Source organism: Dipodomys ordii, unplaced genomic scaffold (assembly GCF_000151885.1).
Source record: "Dipodomys ordii isolate 6190 unplaced genomic scaffold, Dord_2.0 Scaffold67, whole genome shotgun sequence".
In the NCBI taxonomy this organism is placed as follows: Eukaryota; Metazoa; Chordata; class Mammalia; order Rodentia; family Heteromyidae; genus Dipodomys; species Dipodomys ordii.
In genome coordinates, this window is record NW_012267283.1 from 9,653,019 (window position 1) to 9,673,267 (window position 20,249).

The 20,249-nt window shown below is 39.0% G+C and overlaps 1 pseudogene; it reads right to left on the reverse strand.

Moving 5' to 3' along the window:
• Window positions 1-16,964: 16,964 nt before the first annotated feature.
• Window positions 16,965-17,496, reverse strand: LOC105990762 (annotated as a pseudogene).
• Window positions 17,497-20,249: the final 2,753 nt, after the last annotated feature.

Sequence of the window (20,249 nt, forward strand, 5' to 3'; positions counted from 1 at the left end):
ATTTTATGTCTTTTAAATACTGGATTTTGACAGAGTCAGATTGTGATGGAGAATATTATAAGTGCATGGACTAGATAATAAAGCTGTGGAATGGGTTTGTGAGACAGCAGTTACACTGTGACAGGATTGTAGCATACACCCAGAATGGGCAGGCAAAGGTAATGCTTTTGACACTAAAATGGTTTAAAATATTTTAGTTGTGAAAATTTTATGTTGTAAAGTATGGTATTTTGAGATATGTATTAAGTATGTAATGATAAAATGATAAAACAATAACTAACAAGGCTGAGTATTGTTGCCTATAGTACTAGCTACTCTGGAGGCTAAGATGTGAAGATTGAGTTTTGAAACCATTCTAGACAGGAAAGGTTGTTAGATTCTTATCTCCAATTAACCACCAAAAATCCTGAAATAAAGTTGTGGCTCAAGTGGCAGAGTGCCAGCATTGAGTGATAAAGAATTCAAACCTTAGGACTGGCACAAAAGATGATTACAGTGCGATATTTCAATACATATAGGTTATAACATAAAGAATCTTTTGCTCTGCCTCTAGAGTCTGTTTCCAGAGCCGGTTGCCCTGACCATCCCCTGTATGACTGGATAAAAGCTGATTAGAATGGCATGGGCCTCTGATAGGAGCAAAGACAACCCAGTCCGTAGTCTGTTGTGGGACATTTCTGTGATTCTTCATAGGAAGATATACTAAGGCCATTTTAGCTCTTTAGAATTTGGGATTGGAAAATCATGAGAGTCAGGCAATGAGTTGTGGGACGCCAAAACTACAAAGAAGGGATGATGGGGGTCTTGAAGTGTAGAAGAAGGTATTGGGGGTAGCTACACTGTGCTGTGTGGTAGCTGAACCAAAATCCAGAGGAAGCAGGCAGCAGAGAGAAGAGAAACTGAAACCCAAAGGCAGCAACAGTGATAAGAGAGAGCAGTTGAATTTTAGAGCTGTTTTGTCTTCTGACAGGTGTCAGCTGATCAATGAGTCTCCTCCCTTTTGATTGCTTTTTTAAACTTCAATAGATGTGTAGTTATTCTAAGCAGGTAGGCATTTCGGGGGCCATATTATGAAGCAAAGGATAAATATTAACAATGTTTTTGAGATGTGAAATAATTCATCTATTAAGTAAATACTAACCTAGGAATCATATAAAGGAGGGATAGAGACATTGATTTGTAAAGTTAGTTACAATAAAAGATGTGGGAGGCAAAGCTTCAAACGGAGGGTATGAGAGAAGGAAGATAAATGATCAAATGGATGTAAAACATCGAACAGAGGCACAATCAACGAGGCATGATTATTTACTGGTTTTAGGAGATGAGAGAAAGAACAAGCAGAGTCGGAGCTGAGCTGCTAAATTTGGGGGATTAGAAATTGGTATTAAGCTTAAGAGGAATAGGGAAGTTAGGAGGCTGGGCTGTTTTGGATTGTGGAAAGCCAGAAAGATGTTTAGTTTTGTGTCACTTGCGTTTCAGATGACGGTGGAAAAATACTAATCAGTTCAGTTTCTAAATAACTTCTTTGAGTTCCTATTTCCCTGATGCTAGTGCTGGATGGTAGAGGATGTTGAGGTATGAAAATGAATGCAATAGGGCTTTTGAAGAACTCTTGTTTTTGATAGGTGAAACTGTTACATAGAGATACATGGGTAGCACCTTTTGGACTGGAAATTCATCTATCAGCAGAGCCCTCAAGGATCTGGAGTATCCAATGATAAAATAAGTAAGTATAAAAAAGAGAACCAAGGGTAAAATCATGGGGACATCTTGTGTTACAGGACAGAAGAAGGAAAAAGATATTAGAAGAGGTAGAGCAGGACAGTCTCAGGTGAAACAGGATGATAGTATGTGGTCAAAAAGACCAAAGGAAAAGAGGAAGTTGGAGCCCCACCCAGTAATGTTAAAATACTGCAGAAAGCTTGAGAGAAAGAAGTTTGAGGTGTACAAAGTCATTCATGATCATAGAAGGAATCTGAGTTAGGGGCTAGGGAGAAATACCTAAAAGCAAATAGAGAATTTTTCATAAGTTGGGCGTTAATAGCAATGATAAACAGAAGAAACTTAGCAGGAAGGTTGGCAAGGTCAAAAGATCTTGGGGTTATCAGATCTTGGGGTTTTACCTGAAAAACAAGAGAAGAAACAGCTGATGGGGAGGGATCAAGAGTTCAAGAAAGAGGGCTGGGAAGGTGGCTCAGTGGTAGAGCGCTTGCCTCGCATACATGAGGCCCTGTGTTCGATTCCTCAGCACCACATAAGCAAAAAGAAAAAAGCCGGAAGTGGCGCTGTGGCTCAAGTGGAGAGCGCTAGCCTTGAGCTGAAGAGCTGAGGGACAGCGCCCAGGCCCAGAGTTCAGGCCCCACGACTGGACCCCCCCCCCAAAAAAAAAGAGTTCAAGAAAGAGAGGTGAATGACACTGCCTTATTTGTTAGAAAATGGAAAGTCTGGGAAAAATTATGTTAAGTGAAGTAAGCCAGACCCAAAGAACGTAAGTCCCATGGTTTCTCTTATTTGCAATGATGACTCTATGTCTAGGATAACTTTATCAGATAAGCAGAATAGCTCAATAGCTATGTATACTCATATACATATGATCGTATAAGATCATGCTAAGTGAAATGAACCTCAAGATATGGACACAAGAGGTCTTTACTTTGTTGCTGTTTTTTTTAATGTACTATATGATTTTTGGTTTCTTTTGTATGTTCTTCCCCCTGTGGTATAACCCCTGTTATCACTGTATTTGATTCTGGTGCCTTGCACCTTGAATATATATTTTTCTAATTTGGGGAGGGGAAGGGAAATAACAAAATGTTGAAATAAGGATACAGGCTGGCCCATTGTAACAATGAGATATACAAGGCATGATGTTGAAAATGAACTTTACAACTTCGGGGTGGGGGGAGGGAGGAATTGGGGAGGTGGGGAGGAGAAGGATGGTAGGGGAAAAATAACAGAGTGGGTAACTATGCTAATAAGAAATGTACTCATTACCTTACTCATGTAACTGTAACCCCTCTGTACAGTATATTTACAATAAAAATATTAAGAAAAAGAAAGAAAGGTGGAGGAGCAAAGATGTAAGGAGATGGGAACATTTGGGGTCAAGAATGAAAGTGAAGGAGATAATCTTGTAGAAGGAGAGATATTTTATTCTTGCACCAAAGATTGAATGGAAGAATACAATATGAAGTACAGAGGAATTCAAAGGGAAAGAAAAAGGAAGTAAGATTAATTCCTCCGATGGTTACTATTTTCTCAGAAAGTAACACACCAGAAGTAGAGTCTTATGATAGGGGATTTTAGGGACGTAGAGGAAGGGAAAGTCTTGAAAGGCCACTAAAGAGAACACAAGTGGGAGTTATTAATAGGTGAACAGAAAACTTTGAGAGAGGACAGTGTGGAGTTAAATAAGGATGAGAGTGGGGAGATGCACCAAGAAAATGAAAACTACTTCAAGTTTTAGTACTCATGGATTTTACAGAGCTCCTCCCTCCTCTACCCACACTATTTTACAAGTAAAGAATTTAATTCCAGAGCAGTGAAGCAACTTACTCATGAATTTGTTGGAGTTTTAACCCTCTACTTCGGTGTGACAATTAATTCCAAGATTAATTTAGGGAACTGGTTAAATCTGAACTTTGGGCTGTATTTGGGAAATATAAAACTGACCCAACAATATCTTTACAATAAAAAATATGTACTAAAAACAACAACAAAAATCACTTTATTGTGTCTCAATATGGTTGGCTTACTTTGGGGTCTTCATTGTAGTATCTTTAATCCTATAGAATAAAACAGTTACAGTGACCATTAAAAAAAAAGGCCAATACCTTATTCATATTGCACAAACATCATAGTCGGTCGGTGAGTCACAAGAAATGATTCAAGAATATTCCCTAAATTACAGTGTGCATTCTGGGTAAGAGTATTTTGTCAAATGTTTAAACAATTATGATTTCTGTCTATAAATATTTAAATGTGATTTATATAAAATATCTGCCAATTCATTTATTACCTAAAGAAACTCGGTTGTCACAGTGCCCATGTATAATTAAAGTCTAATTTCCATTGCGCAGAGTTACAATGACGGGTAGTAATCTGGGCTGGCGTTACACATTCAGAAGCAATCAATTATTGCTGGTAATGGAATGAGAACAGGATGTAAAGTGTTTTAAAATTTGTTTAATTATTTTATCCCCCAGATTTCAAGACTTAGTTTCTTAAATTTCTATAAGCGCTCTTGAAGATGAAGCTTTGCAATACCGAGGACTCATTCTTCAGCAGAATTCCAAGCAAGGTTGCATTCCCTTGGCGAGAACAGTGAAGTAAGAGTCTCACTTGCCTTTGGAAAGGATGGAACAGTACCTTCAGATTGGATTTCCATTGTGACCATTAGAGGCAAAGGATCACCATCCTCTGTATCACTTCCATGTGCAATATTTGTAGCCACATACACAATAGGCAACCACCACCATATTGTGCAACCCATTACTATTACAGTTCCTACCTAGACGAGTTTCCAGAGAGATCTTCTCAGACATTTTGTGTTTCCAAAGCCCATTGTAATGGCTGATCATCCCTCCTGATGTAACAACCGGTGGGAACGCCATCAGTGAAGGCCATAGGCTTCTGCAAGAGTTGGGGGTCACTGACCGTCCTGGCCTTTTGCCCAGGAGCTGGAAGTGAATGACTCAGTGCATGTGGCTGAATCCCAAGGAGCTTCAAGAGAACCCTTCACATGGTGAAACCTTCAACACCTTTCTGAGCTGAGAGACCCTATCCTTAGAGTAGAAGCAAGGTGAGGGGTAGATAGAGAAAAGCTGGTCACTGGGGTGTGCTCTGCAAGGGTCTATTCCTTCCCTGGCCCCTCCTTTCTGTGTCTCAGTCCCTGACTGTTTCACTCTGTCTGTCTGTCTGTCTCTGCTTTCAGACACCATATTGTGCCTCAGCATAGCTTAGGAACAACTGCCCTGTGACCCTGGGCTGGACCCTCTGCAAGCACGAGCCAAAGTAAATCCTTTCTTCTTTAGATTGTTTTCTCAGGTATTTTGTTATAGCAATGCGTGCGCGCGCGCGCACACACGCACACACACACATTCACACCTTCCCCCCAAAACACAGCTCCCCTCAACTCCTCTTACTAAACATACCATGTGGCCATGTAAAAAGTACTATGAGTTGATAGCCCTATTTATCAAAGGGCTGTGGTAAGTATTAAACAAATTAATCCATGCCCAGTCAGCATGTCATGTGATACATGTTATCATCATTGTTTTCTTGAATTTGGAACACAGATTTGATGAGATTGGTCAGACAGGAGAGTTATAATTGTTCCTGGAAAAGTAGCAACTAGAACCTATCCTTCCTGGAATATTTTGATGAGTCTGAATATATTGTGAGACTATTTGGCATATGCATTCATTGGCCATCTCCCAATGCCTAACAAATAACATCCCAAACAAATAACATCTTGAATGGATACTGGGGCCAAGGAATTAGGTCTTCTAGGGTGACGTGGTAGGCTTTCCTAGCTAGCTTTCAGGTAAGTGCCTCTTTGGACAGCTTTGACAAGTCTCCTGCAACATATCTAGATCAAATGAAAAAAGTGTGTAGTATTTGGGAACTCAAGAGCAAGACTTACTATTCCCTTCAGAGATTTGTCAAGTTAGAAAAGTAAGCACATAAAAGTATGCATAGAAAAGTATATACACAGAAATGATGGGGAAAAGGGTGAACAAATAAAGCAGTGGTACTCACTAGACACTGTTGAAAATGACCTATACAATTTGTGTGTGTATGTGTGTGTGTGAGGGAACAGGAGAGAAAAACAGAGCAAGGGAAGGGGTGACACTGTTCAAAAAGAAATGTGCTCATTACCTGACTTACATAATTGTAACCTCTCTGTACATCATCTTTACAATAACAATAAAAAATAGAAAAGTACAACGTTTCAGCAAGAAAGTGGCTCATTTTATGTCCACACCTGGGTGTTAAAACTATCTAATTCTACTGTCATTTGAGGTACTGGTATCTGTCCATTGGACATGTGAGATCTACCTTTTTTACTGCTGTAGAAAATTATGCCATAACTTGATGCTTCTTATGGCATCCAGTTTCATCGCAGCAGTTATTGGTTGCCTTCTATTTCTCTTTAACTCACTGCCTCTCTCTTATCATGGCTGCCTTTATGACTTGGGCAAACTACAGGTTTCTAGTTCTCTAGTTATCCAAGCAGGAGTATAGCACTGAGTTTTGATAGCCCATGGCTTTCTGCATGGGAGAGATCCTCTGTTCTTCCTATACCCACTGGCCACTTGGTTTGCATTCATGAACTTGTGAGAGGGCTGCTCTATTGAATGCAGTTTCCCTCTACTTTACACTGTGCACATATACGTATATAGATTATTGCATGTAACCCATTTCTCCTGTAACCAGCTATCTAGCCTTTCATCCTTCTGGCTTTGGTATCTTTACATCATCTCCTTGATGCTTTTTTAGAAATGTTTTTAGAAAACATTGACACTGTAAATACGATTACCTTTCTTCTTTTCCTCACCCACTTTTACTTTAAAATTCTTTAGCTGCTCATTATTATTTTCAAAATGAAGATTCAATTTGTTGACATGACCTATAAAATGCTCCATCATTTGATTTTTGCCGATTTTTCTTACTGTGTCTTCCTTGACTTTCACATTTGTATTTTCCAGTCTTATTGGCATTCTCATGCTCGACTTTAGTTTTTATGCATTGTCTTCCTTTGTCTACAAGCCTTTGTTTTGCCTTGTTTCTTAATGAATTCACAAATTCCCTTCCCTTCCCTTCCTTCCTTGGGTTCTTTCTCTTTTTTCTCCCTTTCATAGGATACAGGTGTTTGAACTCAGGGCCTCACTCACTCAAGTGTAGTGCCATTTGAACCATACTCAGTCATTTTCACTTTAGCATTTTTTAGACAGGGCATGCGCTTTTGCTGGAAGCTGGCCTAAATCCATGTTCCATGTACTTTTACCTTCTGAATAGTTTCAGATGTGTGCCTCCCTGCTCAGTCTTCACAAGAGCTTTCTTCACTTCTAAAGGAAAAGGTAAGTTTTTCATCTTTTCTTTCTGCCCCTTCAGGTCCTGAATTACTTATTTAAAAACATTCATTGAATATGCACAATACAATGGAAATACTGCATTTAAAAGATTAAATATTAAACCATTTTTGGCATCTGCAATGAATACATTTACTTTGTATAAAAATTTAGCTCAGTCATTTCTAGTAGAGTGAATTCTGTTTTAGCCAAAAGATAGTCTGACTCAACTATTTCTACATTTTTCCTCCAAATAATTCATGATACATTGGTATTGTTGAAGAGCAAATGCATTAACTACCCTCCACCCCCCTCCATGGTTTTGGGGCTTGAACTCAATGCTTTATGCTCTCACTTAGCTTTGTTGCTCAAAGCTGGTGCTCTACTACTTAAGCAATGACTACTACTTAAGCAAAAACAATAGGAGATGCAGTTCTCAGGCCTTTTCTTCCTGGGCTGATTTCCAACCTCAGTCCTCCAGATCTCAGCCTCCCGACTAGCTAGGATTATAGCATTACTGCCATTGGTGCCTAAGTAAATGCTTCCAATCTTTTTTTTTTTTTTGGAGGTGGGTCCGGTCATGGGGCATGAACTCTGGGCCTGGGCACTGTCCCTCAGCTCTTCAGCTCAAGGCTAGCACTCTACCACTTGAGCCACAGTGCCACTTCCGGCTTTTTTCTTTTTTCTTATGTAGTGCTGAGGAATCGAACCCAGGGCCTCATGCATGCAAGGCAAGCACTCTGCCACTGAGCCACCTTCCCAGCCCCCAATCTTTTTTTTAATAAGTTTTTTTTTATTGTGAAAATACTGTGCAGAGTGGTTACAATCACATGAGCAAGGTAATGAGTACATTTCTTATCAAGCATTGTTGCCTCCTCCTTTGTTTTTCCCCTCCCCTCCCTCCCCTCCCATCTCCTCAAGGCTTCCAATCTTAAATCATTGTTTAAGTGATAGAGTCAAATTTGTGACTAGATTACTTTTGTTTTTGGTTTTTTTTTACTGACAATTTTGGCTTATAGCCAACCTTCTTGCATTGTATTTTGGATATTTCTTGGGGAGAGAAACAGTAACTGAAGTGGACTAGAGATGTTCAGATTAAGGGAATTATGATTTGGTCTCAGTGTTTTTGTTAGGAAAGGGATGATTAGTTGGGGATTTTGGACTAGTGTTATATATCTGTCTAAAAGAGCTCAGCTAAAAGGCAATGGAAAGAATTCTAATTCCACACACATAGGTTTTCCCTCTCATCATTCTGTTAACTTAAACATTAAACATAAAACTGTGCTTCATGTCTTTCTGCTTTTCAACCTCTTTGCCTACATCTGCAAGAATCAGTCTTGGGGTTCTGGTCACATTATTTCTATCAAACCTTTCTTATTCTACAAGTTTCAGAAGTTTCATGTACACTTCATGCACTCTGAACTAGCACACTTAGCCAGGTAATTTGAATGTGAGCTGCCATGTTCTTACAGATGCTTCAGCTGGCCACAGCCACGAATGGAAGGAGGTCAGAACTCACCCGATGGACGTGTGTGTGTGTGTGTGTGTGTGTGTGTGTGTATGTGTGTGTGTGTGTGTGGAGGGTGTGCTGGTCCCTGGGCTAGAACTAAGGGAGTAAGCATTTTTGGCACAAGATTAGCACTTTACCACTTGAACCACAGCTCCACTTCCGGCTTCTTTTGGTGGTTAATTAGAGATGAGAGCTTTACATTTTTCCTGCCCAGGCTGGCTTCACATCACAATTCTCAGATTTCAGCTTCCTGAGTAGCTAGGATTACAGGTGTGAGCCCTTGGTGCTCAGCTATCATTTGCATTTTTGAACTAGGAACAAGGAAGAGTACTGAGTACTCTTCTCTGGTGATCATGGCCTTTCCTGGCCATCATTTCCCTCATCATATGCTTGTTGCTAATGTCTAAGAATGAAATAAGCTTGAGAAAAGCAGTGAGTAGACAGGAAGTCATAGTGGGACTCAAATTTCTGGCTATGAAGTTGCTTATATTCAAATCTCTATCTTCGAGGGCCAGCTCTTCTTGTACCACTCAAATCATTACACATCCTCTTTGTTAATCTAATTTAACCTGAACTTCTATTATCTCATAGACTAAAAATCTCAACCATTCTGCTTGTCTTCTCTCTTTGTCTATATAATATGACCCATGCATCTTGTTAATATTATGATAATCTTGCTCATGTTTATATTATATGAATGATTTGTACTGGGAACATTTTTATGGCCATCTATGCTAAATGCTCAAAATGAGTAATGTCATTAGGAAAACAGGTGGCACAAGGGATGATTCCAGAACTCCCGGATCAGTTAGGAGGATTGAAGCATGTCAGGTAGGATCGTATTTGTTTTCTAGATCAGAGTCTTGTGTGGAATAAGAATGGAAAGAGTTGGGATTCAAACTTGGAAGTCTGGAGTATTGAAAAACAAAATAACAAAGGAATTTTAGGAGATTACAAACATTGATTTAGAACAGAAATAGGTGTTATATCTAGTTTTATCAAAATGTGTAGGTAGACTATGGTATTTAATATTTAGGTAAGTGTATGTATATATACACACATACATATCTATGTACATGTACATATATGTACACACATACTTACCTAAAGTGTGTGTGTTTATATATATGTATATATATATACTGACATATACATCCTTCATATATCCCTGTGAGTATGGGTTCAATTTGAAGAGGAAGATTGAGTTTTTTAAAAAAAGAATTTGGCAAAAAAATTGGATTTGAGTTTCTTTAAATAAGAAGTTAACAAAGGAAGGGGTAATAATGCTCGACAAGAAATGTACTCATTACCTTACTCATATAACCCTCTGTACAGCATCTTTACAATAAAATAAAATTAAAAAATAAGCTAAACTGTTTATTAATCTAGATGCTAATAATGTAATGACTAAAATATGACATGGGACAGCCTAGGTCATGACTTTTGCTTAATGGACTTTAGAGAGTTTTTTTTTTAACTGAGCTCTTATAAGACATTATGCTAACACAAACAACCTAATAAGAATATACGTATCATTGAGAGGCATTTCCCAAAGGAAGCTAAAAAAACAATGAACTGGTGGCTCAAGGGCCACACTCACCCATGAAATGCAATTTTAAACCACAAGTAATGCTGTGCACTTCTACAAGAGTGTTGTAATGACCTACCTTGTACTGTCAATGTAGCACAATGAAAAATAAAAGAAATGAAAAGTTCACAGTGAGTACTGTTAATACTCAATTGAATGGGTAGGATTAAAAGTCTGCATGCGACTTTTAGAACACTTGGACTTTGTTGTTGAGTATAATAAAAAGCTTAACCATGTTGGAAAATAGAGTACTGTTTTTAAAAAACATAATTTAGCTAAATATTTACTCAATAGAAATGATTGGCAACAGCCTAGAAGTGCATCTACCAGAGAGCAGATACAGAAATATAGGTACAATGATATACAGGTACCATGAAATACAGGTACAGTGATATAGTGAAACAATGTATTCCATCCAGAATTAAAAATGCTCAACTATTCATACATTCAACAATGTAAAACAATCTGAAAAAAACCCCAAATTCAGACATACACTGAATGAAAAAATGTATACAGGATCAAATACTGTATAATTGCATTTATGTGAGGTTCTAGCACAAGAAAAACTAATCTGTAGTGAAATTTTCTGAACAATTTGTTGTCTCTGGTAGAGTATGGGCTGGAATAAAGTGGAAAAGAGCACACAGAGGTTTCTAGAAATGAGAGTAATGTTATATAACTTGCAAAGGGTTGAGTTATACAGATACACACTTGTCAGACTCTTCAAATATTGCACTTAAGAGTTTTGAATTTCACTGAATATGCAATTTGTCTCAAAAAGGAACTGTGAATAAATGTTCAACTCTAGCTCATGACGTGCATGCCCCAGTCTTAAGGGAAAGGTGTTTTGATCCTTCAAGCTTTTCTCAAGAGCATTAACAAGGCACAGATTGATGGGTGAGGGGAACCATCCACAGATTAAAAGATGTCATAAAGCAAACATGCAGAACTAGAAGTGTGAAGTCCAGTTGACTTTATACTTTCTCATTTTAGAGTTCCTTCAGCTTTTGTATTTGGAATTTTTCATAATAAAACATTCGAAAGATAAGTAGCACTGTGGAAAAGAAAGCACATCATTTATACAGGCTAACTAGAACTGATAATATATTACTGAATGCATTTCATGAAGCAACTAATTTAAGCAAATATTACTACTACACAATAAGTTATAAACCATATATTGGCATAGCTTATTTAATAATATATTGGCAAGGATTATTTAAGGCTGCTCTAAACAGTGATGACTGAAATAGTGATATCACAGAAGCATTTATCACATTAAAATACATATGCACAATCATTATTATTCATGACACTATACATTATTATCAATTACATTTATTATTACATTATTGCTATTGGTCAATAGTTATTATTCATGACATTATTATTCATGGTCATATAGAAGGCTGCATTCTTAGTCTATTGACAAGGGCTGTAAATCAAGTCCATCATTAATTTGTGGTCAGGTAGAGACTTGTCTGACCCATGCAGGTTGATAGAGGTGTACATGTGGGAGAGGGCTGGAAGAGCTGCAAGTGGATGTTTAAAGGCTGATTGTATACAGAGGATGATCTGATTGGAAATCAATGATAAAACCCAGCTGTCCATTCAGATTTGCTAGAAGGGCAGGTGGTGGAGAGGACAAGTCCTGCATTCCCACCATCTGCTACCAGGCTGGCACTGCAGCTTCCTTGCTGCGTGCTTTTTGGCAAGTTAGGTAACCTTTCTGCCTCATTTTCCTCATTCATAAAGTGAATGTCCTCCTGGTACTATTCCATACAAAGGGTTGCTATGAGAATGAGAAGAACATAACTTAGCACCTGGAAAAAGCATGATGCTCATACCATGCCTTTTGATAACTTTATAAGGTTTCAGCAAATGTAACCACCATCACCATTTTTATGAAAGGTAGGTATATCACTGCTGCCTGGGAGGAAGTCATTAACTCATGTCTTAGAAAGTGTGCTAAGCTACCTGCACAACTATATTCATTGCAGCATTATTTACCATAGTTAAAATATGGACTCAGCCCCAGATGCCCCTCAGTAGATGAATGGATCAAGAAAATGTGGTATATGTACACAATCGAATTCTATGCTTCCATCAGAAAGAATGAATGACATTGCCCCATTTATAAGGAAATGGAAAGACTTGGAAAAAATTGTATTAAGTGAAGTAAGCCAGATCCAAAGAAACATAGGCTCCATGTTTTCCTTCATTTGTAATAGTTGTTGTATGTCTAGGATAGTTGTATCAGAAGAGCACAATAGCTCAATAGCTATGTACATGACCATATAAAATAATGCTAATCAAAATGAACTTCAACATAGGGAAACAAGAGTTTTGTTTATTTTTTATTTTTTAGTGTACTGTTTGCAGTCATTTCTTTTTCTTTCATTCCCCCCCTCTGGTTTATGTCTTGCTGTCACTGTTTTTGATTTCAGTACCCTTTGTTTTGTATATGTTTATCTAATTTGGGGTTGGGAAAGGGAATCACAGAAATGGTGAGATAAAGGACAAAGGGTGAACCAATGCAACAGTGATACTCATAAGACACTACGTTGAACATGAACTTAACAACTTGTGTGTGGGGGAGGGGAGTCATGGGGGAGGGAATATGGGAGGGGAAGGAGGGAGAAGTAACAATGTTCAACAAGAATTGTACTCATTTCCTTACTTATATATCTGTAATCCCTCTGTACATCACCTTTACAATAAAATAAAAACAAAAAGAAAAAGCAAGTGTGCTAAGCAATCTTGGCCACAGGCATGTCTTCACTTTAGGGACTTTGAAAGGAATGAAACTCTACTTGCCAATTTACAATGTGCAGTGCTGATTGAGTTCAAGCCACCTTCTCCAGCAACTCACTCTACTTGAGAGACAGGGTTGATCTAAAGGTGACAATGTTCCTCTTTATGAGATTTGGGAGATCATACCTGGGGGTGGGGGAGGGGGGAAGAACCCAGCTCTAGAACCTTTTCTCAGATTTTGTAGTCAATGCACAGCTTTTTGTGATGATCTTCCAGCATCCATGATAACTTTCTATGTTAGTGGGCCCTCGAATGTATTGGGGAGAAAAGAGTCTGCCATCCCAGAGGCAAGAATAGGTTCTTCTGAGCTGAGTTGAGGCTTAGCGAACTTGGATCCTGTTTCTCCCACCCAAGAATTAGGATCCTTAGAGTTGTCTAAAGAAGCAGAGGCAGTTTACAGTTTCTACAGTGACGGTGGCAGTTGTGGCATCGTCATTATCTATTGGTGATAGCATAAGCAATGTTAGCAGAGTCTCCAAGCTTTAGAAGGTTTCAGTGCCCACCATGGGCATTAGAAGTTCATGGTGATGGGGCAGGATCTCATAAAATACTCCTGGCATGTGGCCTTGACAGGATTCCTATTTCAAGCCTGGTTCTCCATACTATGTGTTGATCCAGTGAGCTACACAGTAGCTTTCAATGCATTCATTTTTCTCAGTGATTAGATAGGGTTGAGCTCCCTTGTCTGCAACCTGGAACCCTTCCTAATGCATTGCTTTTCTGAGATGTTCTCATATTCCTTCTATGGCACTGGCCATTGCTTTATGTTGCTATACATGTGCTAATTGGAGAAAAGTCAAAGCTCTGTTGTAGTCCTTTACATCTTAAGTTTTAAACTAGAAGTTCTTGTACCCAGCTATAATCAGCTGTTTCTTGTTGGAGTACAACATGTGTTATATGTGTTCGATCCTTATCGGTTAATCAAACAATTTTTTGATTATTTATCTTGGGCTTGGTTAGGTAGAGCAGACACCAAGTCAAATGAAACAGTCTGTCTGGCACATGCAGTTGTCCTTTGGTATCCATAGGAGATTGGTTTCAGGACCCCCACTCCCCGCTTAGATACGCACATTTACAGATGGTCAAGTCTCTTATGGTGCTTGTATATAAGCTATGCAATCCTCTCAGGCACTTCAAGTCATCTCTAGATTATATATAGTGCCTCATACAAGGTAAATTCTATATCAATGGTTGCTATGTTGTGTTGTTTATGGAATAGTGATGTGGACAATGTCAGTACATGATGCAATTTTGTCTTTAAATTTTATCTTGTCCCAATGTGGTTAAATCCACTGATGCAGAGCCTGCAGCTTTGGAGGACTAATTCATTTAGAATTATAGCCATTTACTTTATTATGTTATGATCAGATGCATGCAAATGGATTCAGCCACACCTGAGGGGGTGGAGAGGAAGCAAGCAATCCCATTAACCCAGAAGAGGGGAAGAGAAAGGGTCTGAGCATAGTGGTTAAATCTTGCTAGAGAAACTTGCCCAGTCAGGAGCTCTTGTTTTATAAATAGGATGAACTACTTAATCTATCTATGTATCATCTGTGTGGGTTTTTTGTTGTTGTTGTTTTGTGTGTGTGGGGGCAAATCCTGGGGCTGGGTGCTGTCCCAGCTTCTTTTTGCTCAAGGCTGGCACTCTACCACTTAAGTCACAGCTCCACTTCTGGCTTTCTTTTTCTTTCTTTCTTTCTTTCTTTCTTTCTTTCTTTCTTTCTTTCTTTCTTTCTTTCTTTCTTCCTTCCTTCCTTTTTTCTTTCTTTCTTTCTTTCCTAGTAGTTTATTGGAGATAAGAATCTGATCCAGCCAGATCTCGGTCTTCCGAATAGTTAAGATTATAAGCCTGAGCCATTGGAACCTGGCTCACTTGTTTTTTGTTTTTCTAAATGATCATATATTAATTGTAAACAATAATGGGTTTCATTTTGATATGTTAATCCATTTATATAATTTCCTTGGTTCCTATCAACCCCTTCACCCCCATTATCCATTCCTGTATTTATTGTCTATTTATGCTTCTTCATTTAAAAAGTGTTCAGGGGGGGTGTGGGGGTACAAGCATGTAATCTTAGCCACTTGGGAGGTAGAGATCAGGAGGATTATGATTTAGGCCACCTAGGCCCCAAAGTTTGTGAGACCCCATTTCAACAAATAATCTGAGCATGGTGGTTCATGTTTGCACTTCGAGCCACATGGACATGAAACGTGTAGGAGGAAATCACAGTCAGGCCAGCCTGGACAAAAAGCCTTGTGATCCTATGTGAAAAATGACTAAAACCAGAAGACGGCTGGAATCTTGGTTCAAGTGGTAGTGAGCCTGTCTAATAAAGGCGAGGCCCTAAATTCAAACCACAGTATTACAGACAAAAAAGAATAACTAAAAGAAAAGGTTTCTGTTCCATTCACTGGCTCATTTATGGTTAGATTATCTGCTCTTTTAGTGTTTAATTTTTTGTTACTGCATGCTCTGGATATAATCCCCTGTCAAATGAATAGCTGTCAACGATTTTCTCATTCTGCAGGCTGTCTCTTCACATCTTCTGATATCTAGCTTTACAAAGTGGTTCCCCCCCCCCCTTTAATGTATGGCTTTGGCACCTTTGTCAAGAATTAGACAGTTGTAATGGCATGGACTTATTTCTGGATCTTCTATTTCATTGGGCTCCCTGTCTATTTTTGTGTCAGTAATTGTTTGCTGTGCGGAAGCTTTTTAATTTGACGAGATCCCATTTGTCAGTTTTTGCTATTATTTGCTGAGCTATCAGAGTCCTAGTCAGAAAGCTATTGCCTATGAGCAATTCTGCATCTTCACTAAGGTCTTTGGTACATTTGAGCTGATTTGGTGTAGGGTGACAGGGATCTAGTTTTAGTCTTCTGTATGGATTCCCTAGTATCACTTGTTAAAGAGATTGAATTACTTCCAGTGTATGTTTTTGGCAGCTTGGTCAAATATCAGATGGCTGTAGCTGTGTGGGCTTATTTCTGGATCTTCTATTCCATTATCTGTTTTGGTGTTAGTACTATGCTGCCTTTCTTATTATGGGGCTATAGTATTGTTTGAAATAAGGCACTGAAATACCTTTGACGTTATCTTTTTAGCTCAGGATTGCTTTGTATATTTGAGATCTTTTGTGTTTTCCTGATAATTTTAGGATTTTTCCTACTGTGAAGAATGTCATTGGAAGTTTCATGGAGATTGAAATATATATATGCTTTTGGTAATAAAGCCATTTCTATAATATTAAATGTGAGAAGTCTTTAGTGTCTTCTTCAATTTCTTTCTTCAGTGCTTTATGGTTCATTGTGGAGATCTTTTTTTTTTTTTTTTTTCCGGTTGTGGGGCCTGAACTCTGGGCTTGGGTGCTGTCCCTCAGCTCTTCAGCTCAAGGCTAGCACTCTACCACTTGAGCCATGGCACCACTTCCGGCTTTTTTTTCCTGCTTATGTGGTGCTGAGGAACCGAACCCAGGGCCTCATGCATGCAAGGCAAGCGCTCTACCACTGAGCCACCTTCCCAAACCCATTGTGGATATCTTTAATACCTTTGGTAAATTTATCTCTATGAATTTTTTTGTGGCTATTGTTCATAGAATTGTTGTTCTGACTTTGTTTTTAGTGAGTTATTGTTGTATAGAAGGCTACTGGCTTTTCTTTTTTTTCTTTTCTTTTTTGCTGCAAAAAGCTTTATTTTCATTTGGTCCAAGGCTTGGGAAGGGCTCCAGGATGGTTAGTTAGGAAGTTTCCCAATGGCTAGAGGCAGAAGCTCGGGCGGAAACCCTGATATCTGGTGAGGCAGAGATGGCCCCTCAAAGGCTGCTGGACTCTGGAGTTTTCTAGTCGTGTTTGAGGGTGAGGCGTTGGAAAAGATACTCGCCCAGTTGGGCCTGAGGGGCCGCCCCCAGCCTGCGAAGGTTGGTTAAGTGGTTGCCCATCTTCTTGATGAGCTTCACCTCTTCATCCAGGAAGTGGTTCTCTAGGAAGTCACAGAGATGGGGGTCTGTGCGAGCAGAACCCAAGGCATGAAGACCCACTCATCCCGAGAAGGTCTCTGCACAGCCTGGAACAGTGTGTGGCCGCCTCGCTGGTTCTGCATCTTCAGGAGGCTCTGGGCGCCCTCACGCTTCTCCTCCGCCAACTCGCGGAAGAAGTGGCCCACGCCGTCCAGAGCCACATCGTCGCGATCGAAATAGTAGCCCAGAGAGAGGCAGGTGTAGGAGCCCGCAGGTGCAAGTTGACCGGGCGGTTGACGGCAGCCTCCACCTCGGTGGAATAATTCTGACGAATCTGGGAGGTCATGGCTGGTCGTGAATACAGTGCTAACCACAGAAAAAAACCCGGCGTTGGTTGGTCCTGGAAGCAGGCGACGGGCGAGAAGATCAGGGTCAGAGGTGGTGAGTGGAGAGGCAGTTGGTGGTGGAAAGGAGGAGTCCCCGGGTCTGTTCCGTCCAAACACTGTTGAAGCAAGACACAGATCCGCGGGACTGGCGCTCGCTTCTGCTCGGCTACTGACTTTTCTATGCTGATTTATATCTTGATATTATATCTGTCAGACCAACCTTATTATTATTATTATTATTATTACTACTACTATTATTATTTTGTAGTATAGGGATTGAATCTAGGAATTCACCCCTGCTAGATAAGTGCTTTATAACTGGGCTATACCTCCAGTCTTTGTTTATTAAAGAGCAGACTTTGGTATCTTTTAAATAAGATCATATCATGTGCATGTCTTCTTTCGATTTTTAAAAATCAGAGACATTATCACATAAGTAATTTGCAAATGAGACATTTTACAAAGTACAGTCTCTTCGAGAAATCTCCCTCTTTCTTTATTTTTAATTGCTAGTTTAATTTCTTTAATTTGTTCTTCTTGTAACTGTTTTCTTTCTTTTTCTTACTTTATTGCTCTTGCTAAGATTTCAAGAGTTATTGGTAAATGTGGACATCTTTGCCTAAAATCCTGATTTTAAAACATGCTTTCAGTTTTTCACCATTCAGAATAATGTTGGGTGGTAGGCAGCCTCTGTTACGTTCATGTATGATCCTTCTGTCTCTAGTTTCTTTGGGGCTTTAATCATAAAGTGATGTTGAATTTTGTGAAAGGCTGTCCTGCATCTATTGAAATGATTAAATCTCAGTCTCTCTGTCTGGAAAGTGAAAGTAAGATTATCTGTAATAGCCTTATATTACTACAAAACTTAAATGAGATCCTGGGTATAAAGAGACCAGCATAATATTTGGTCCATGATGAAGTGCTCAATTCAATGATAGCCACATTCTTTGACTGGAATGTCCTGTTTAGAGGGATTATGGAATTCCTAGGTCTAGTGCAATTGGGCCTTGGTTATCTATGTGTCTTAATCTCTTTGACCACTGAGTCCCTTCTTTTCCCTCCCTGTTCCAGTCTAGTTCTTTAAAAAATTATTGTTACTGAATTTGAATTTCCTTTCTAATCTCTTCCATGACCCACTGGTGATCCAACAGTGTGTTGTTCAGCCTCCATGTGTTGCAGGACTTTCTTTGGTGGCTTTTGGTGTTGAGTTCTAATTTTATTCCCTTGTGATCTGAGAGAATCTAAGGCATAACTTCAATATTTCTGAATTTGGACAAGTTTTCTTTGTGACCTAAAATGTGGTCTATTTTGGAAAATGTTCCATGTGCTGCTGAGAAAAACGTGTATTCTGATGCTGCTGGGTGAAATATTCGGTAGATGTCTGTTAAATCTAGTTGATCTATGCAATTGTTTAGATCTGTGGTTTCTTTGTTGAATTTTTGCTGAGTTGATTTATCAAGTGGGGATAGTGGTGTGTTAAAGTCCCCAACAATTAATGTCTTTGGATCTATGTATGATTTGAGGGAAAGTAATGTTTCTTAGATAAATTTGGGTGCTCCGTTGTTTGGTGAATAGATATTTAGAATTGTAATATCCTCCTGAAGGAGAGATCCCTTAATTAGTGTGTAGAAACTTTCTTTATCTCTTCTCACTAATTTTAATTTGAAGTTTATTTTATCTGATATTAGGATTGCAACTACCGCCTGTTTATGGGAGCCGTTTGCTTGGTAGATTTTTTCCAGCCTTTCACTTTCAAAATGTGTTTGTTTTTGTGGGCAAGGAGTGACTCTTGATGGCAGCAGCTAGAAGGATCTTGCTTTTTAATCCAACTAGATACTCTATGTCACTTAATTGGAGAGTTAAGTCCATTAATATTGAGAGTTAGGACTGAGAGTTGTTTGGTAGTTCCTACCATGTTATCCACCTTCTTGGGGGCTGTGACAACTGGGTTCTTCCTATGGTTCTTGGATCCTCAGTTTGGGTGTGGTTTCTTGCCCTTTATTGTGCTCTTGTTGATTTTCTATGTGTAGGGCATTCTTTAAGTATCTTTTGTAGGGCTGGTTTGGTGGAGATATATTGTTTCAGTTTTTCTTTGCTATGGAAGGTTTTTATTTGATCTTCAGTTATGAAGGAGAGTTTAGCTGGGTACAGTATTCTTGATTGATAGTTGTTTGTCTTTAGGGCATAGCATACATCATTCCAGGCTCTTCTTGCTTTAATTGTCTCTACTGAGAAATCTGAGGTAGTTCTAATTGGTTTCCCTTTATAGGTGATTGATCTTTTCTCCTTGACAGCTTCAAGAATTCTTTCCTTGGTCTGAATGGATCCTGTGTGGATTATAATGTGATGGTGGGATATCCTGTTCTGGTCTGGTCTATTTGGGGTTCTAAAAGCTTCTTGTATCTGAATAGACCTATCTTTTTGCATGTTTGGGAAGTTCTCTGCAAGGATCCTATTAAATAAATTTCCTAGACCATTAACTTCTGTCTCTGGGTGCTCCTCTACCCCCATTATCCTCAGATTAGGCCTTCTGATGGTGTCTTTCAAATGTTGAATAGATCTATCATCTTTCTTGGATTTGTCTTGGATAGTTGTATGTACTTTCTCTATAATATCTAGGCTGTCTTCAGTCCCAGAGATTCGATCTTCTGCATGGTCTAACATACTGTCAAGACTTTCTACTTTGTTTTTTATTTCCTTTCCTTCTAATTGGTCAACTTTGATGGCTACAAATTCTTTGTTGGAGCTTTGTTTTAGATCTTGTATGAACTTCTTTACTTCCTTAATTTGGTGTTCAGTGTTTATTCTCAAATCACCTAGTTGATTGGTTATGGTTTCCTTGGACTCCCTTTCCTTCTGACAGGCTCCATTCAGCATTCCCTTTATGGTCTCCCTGGATTCCTTTAGCTGTGTGTTTATGGA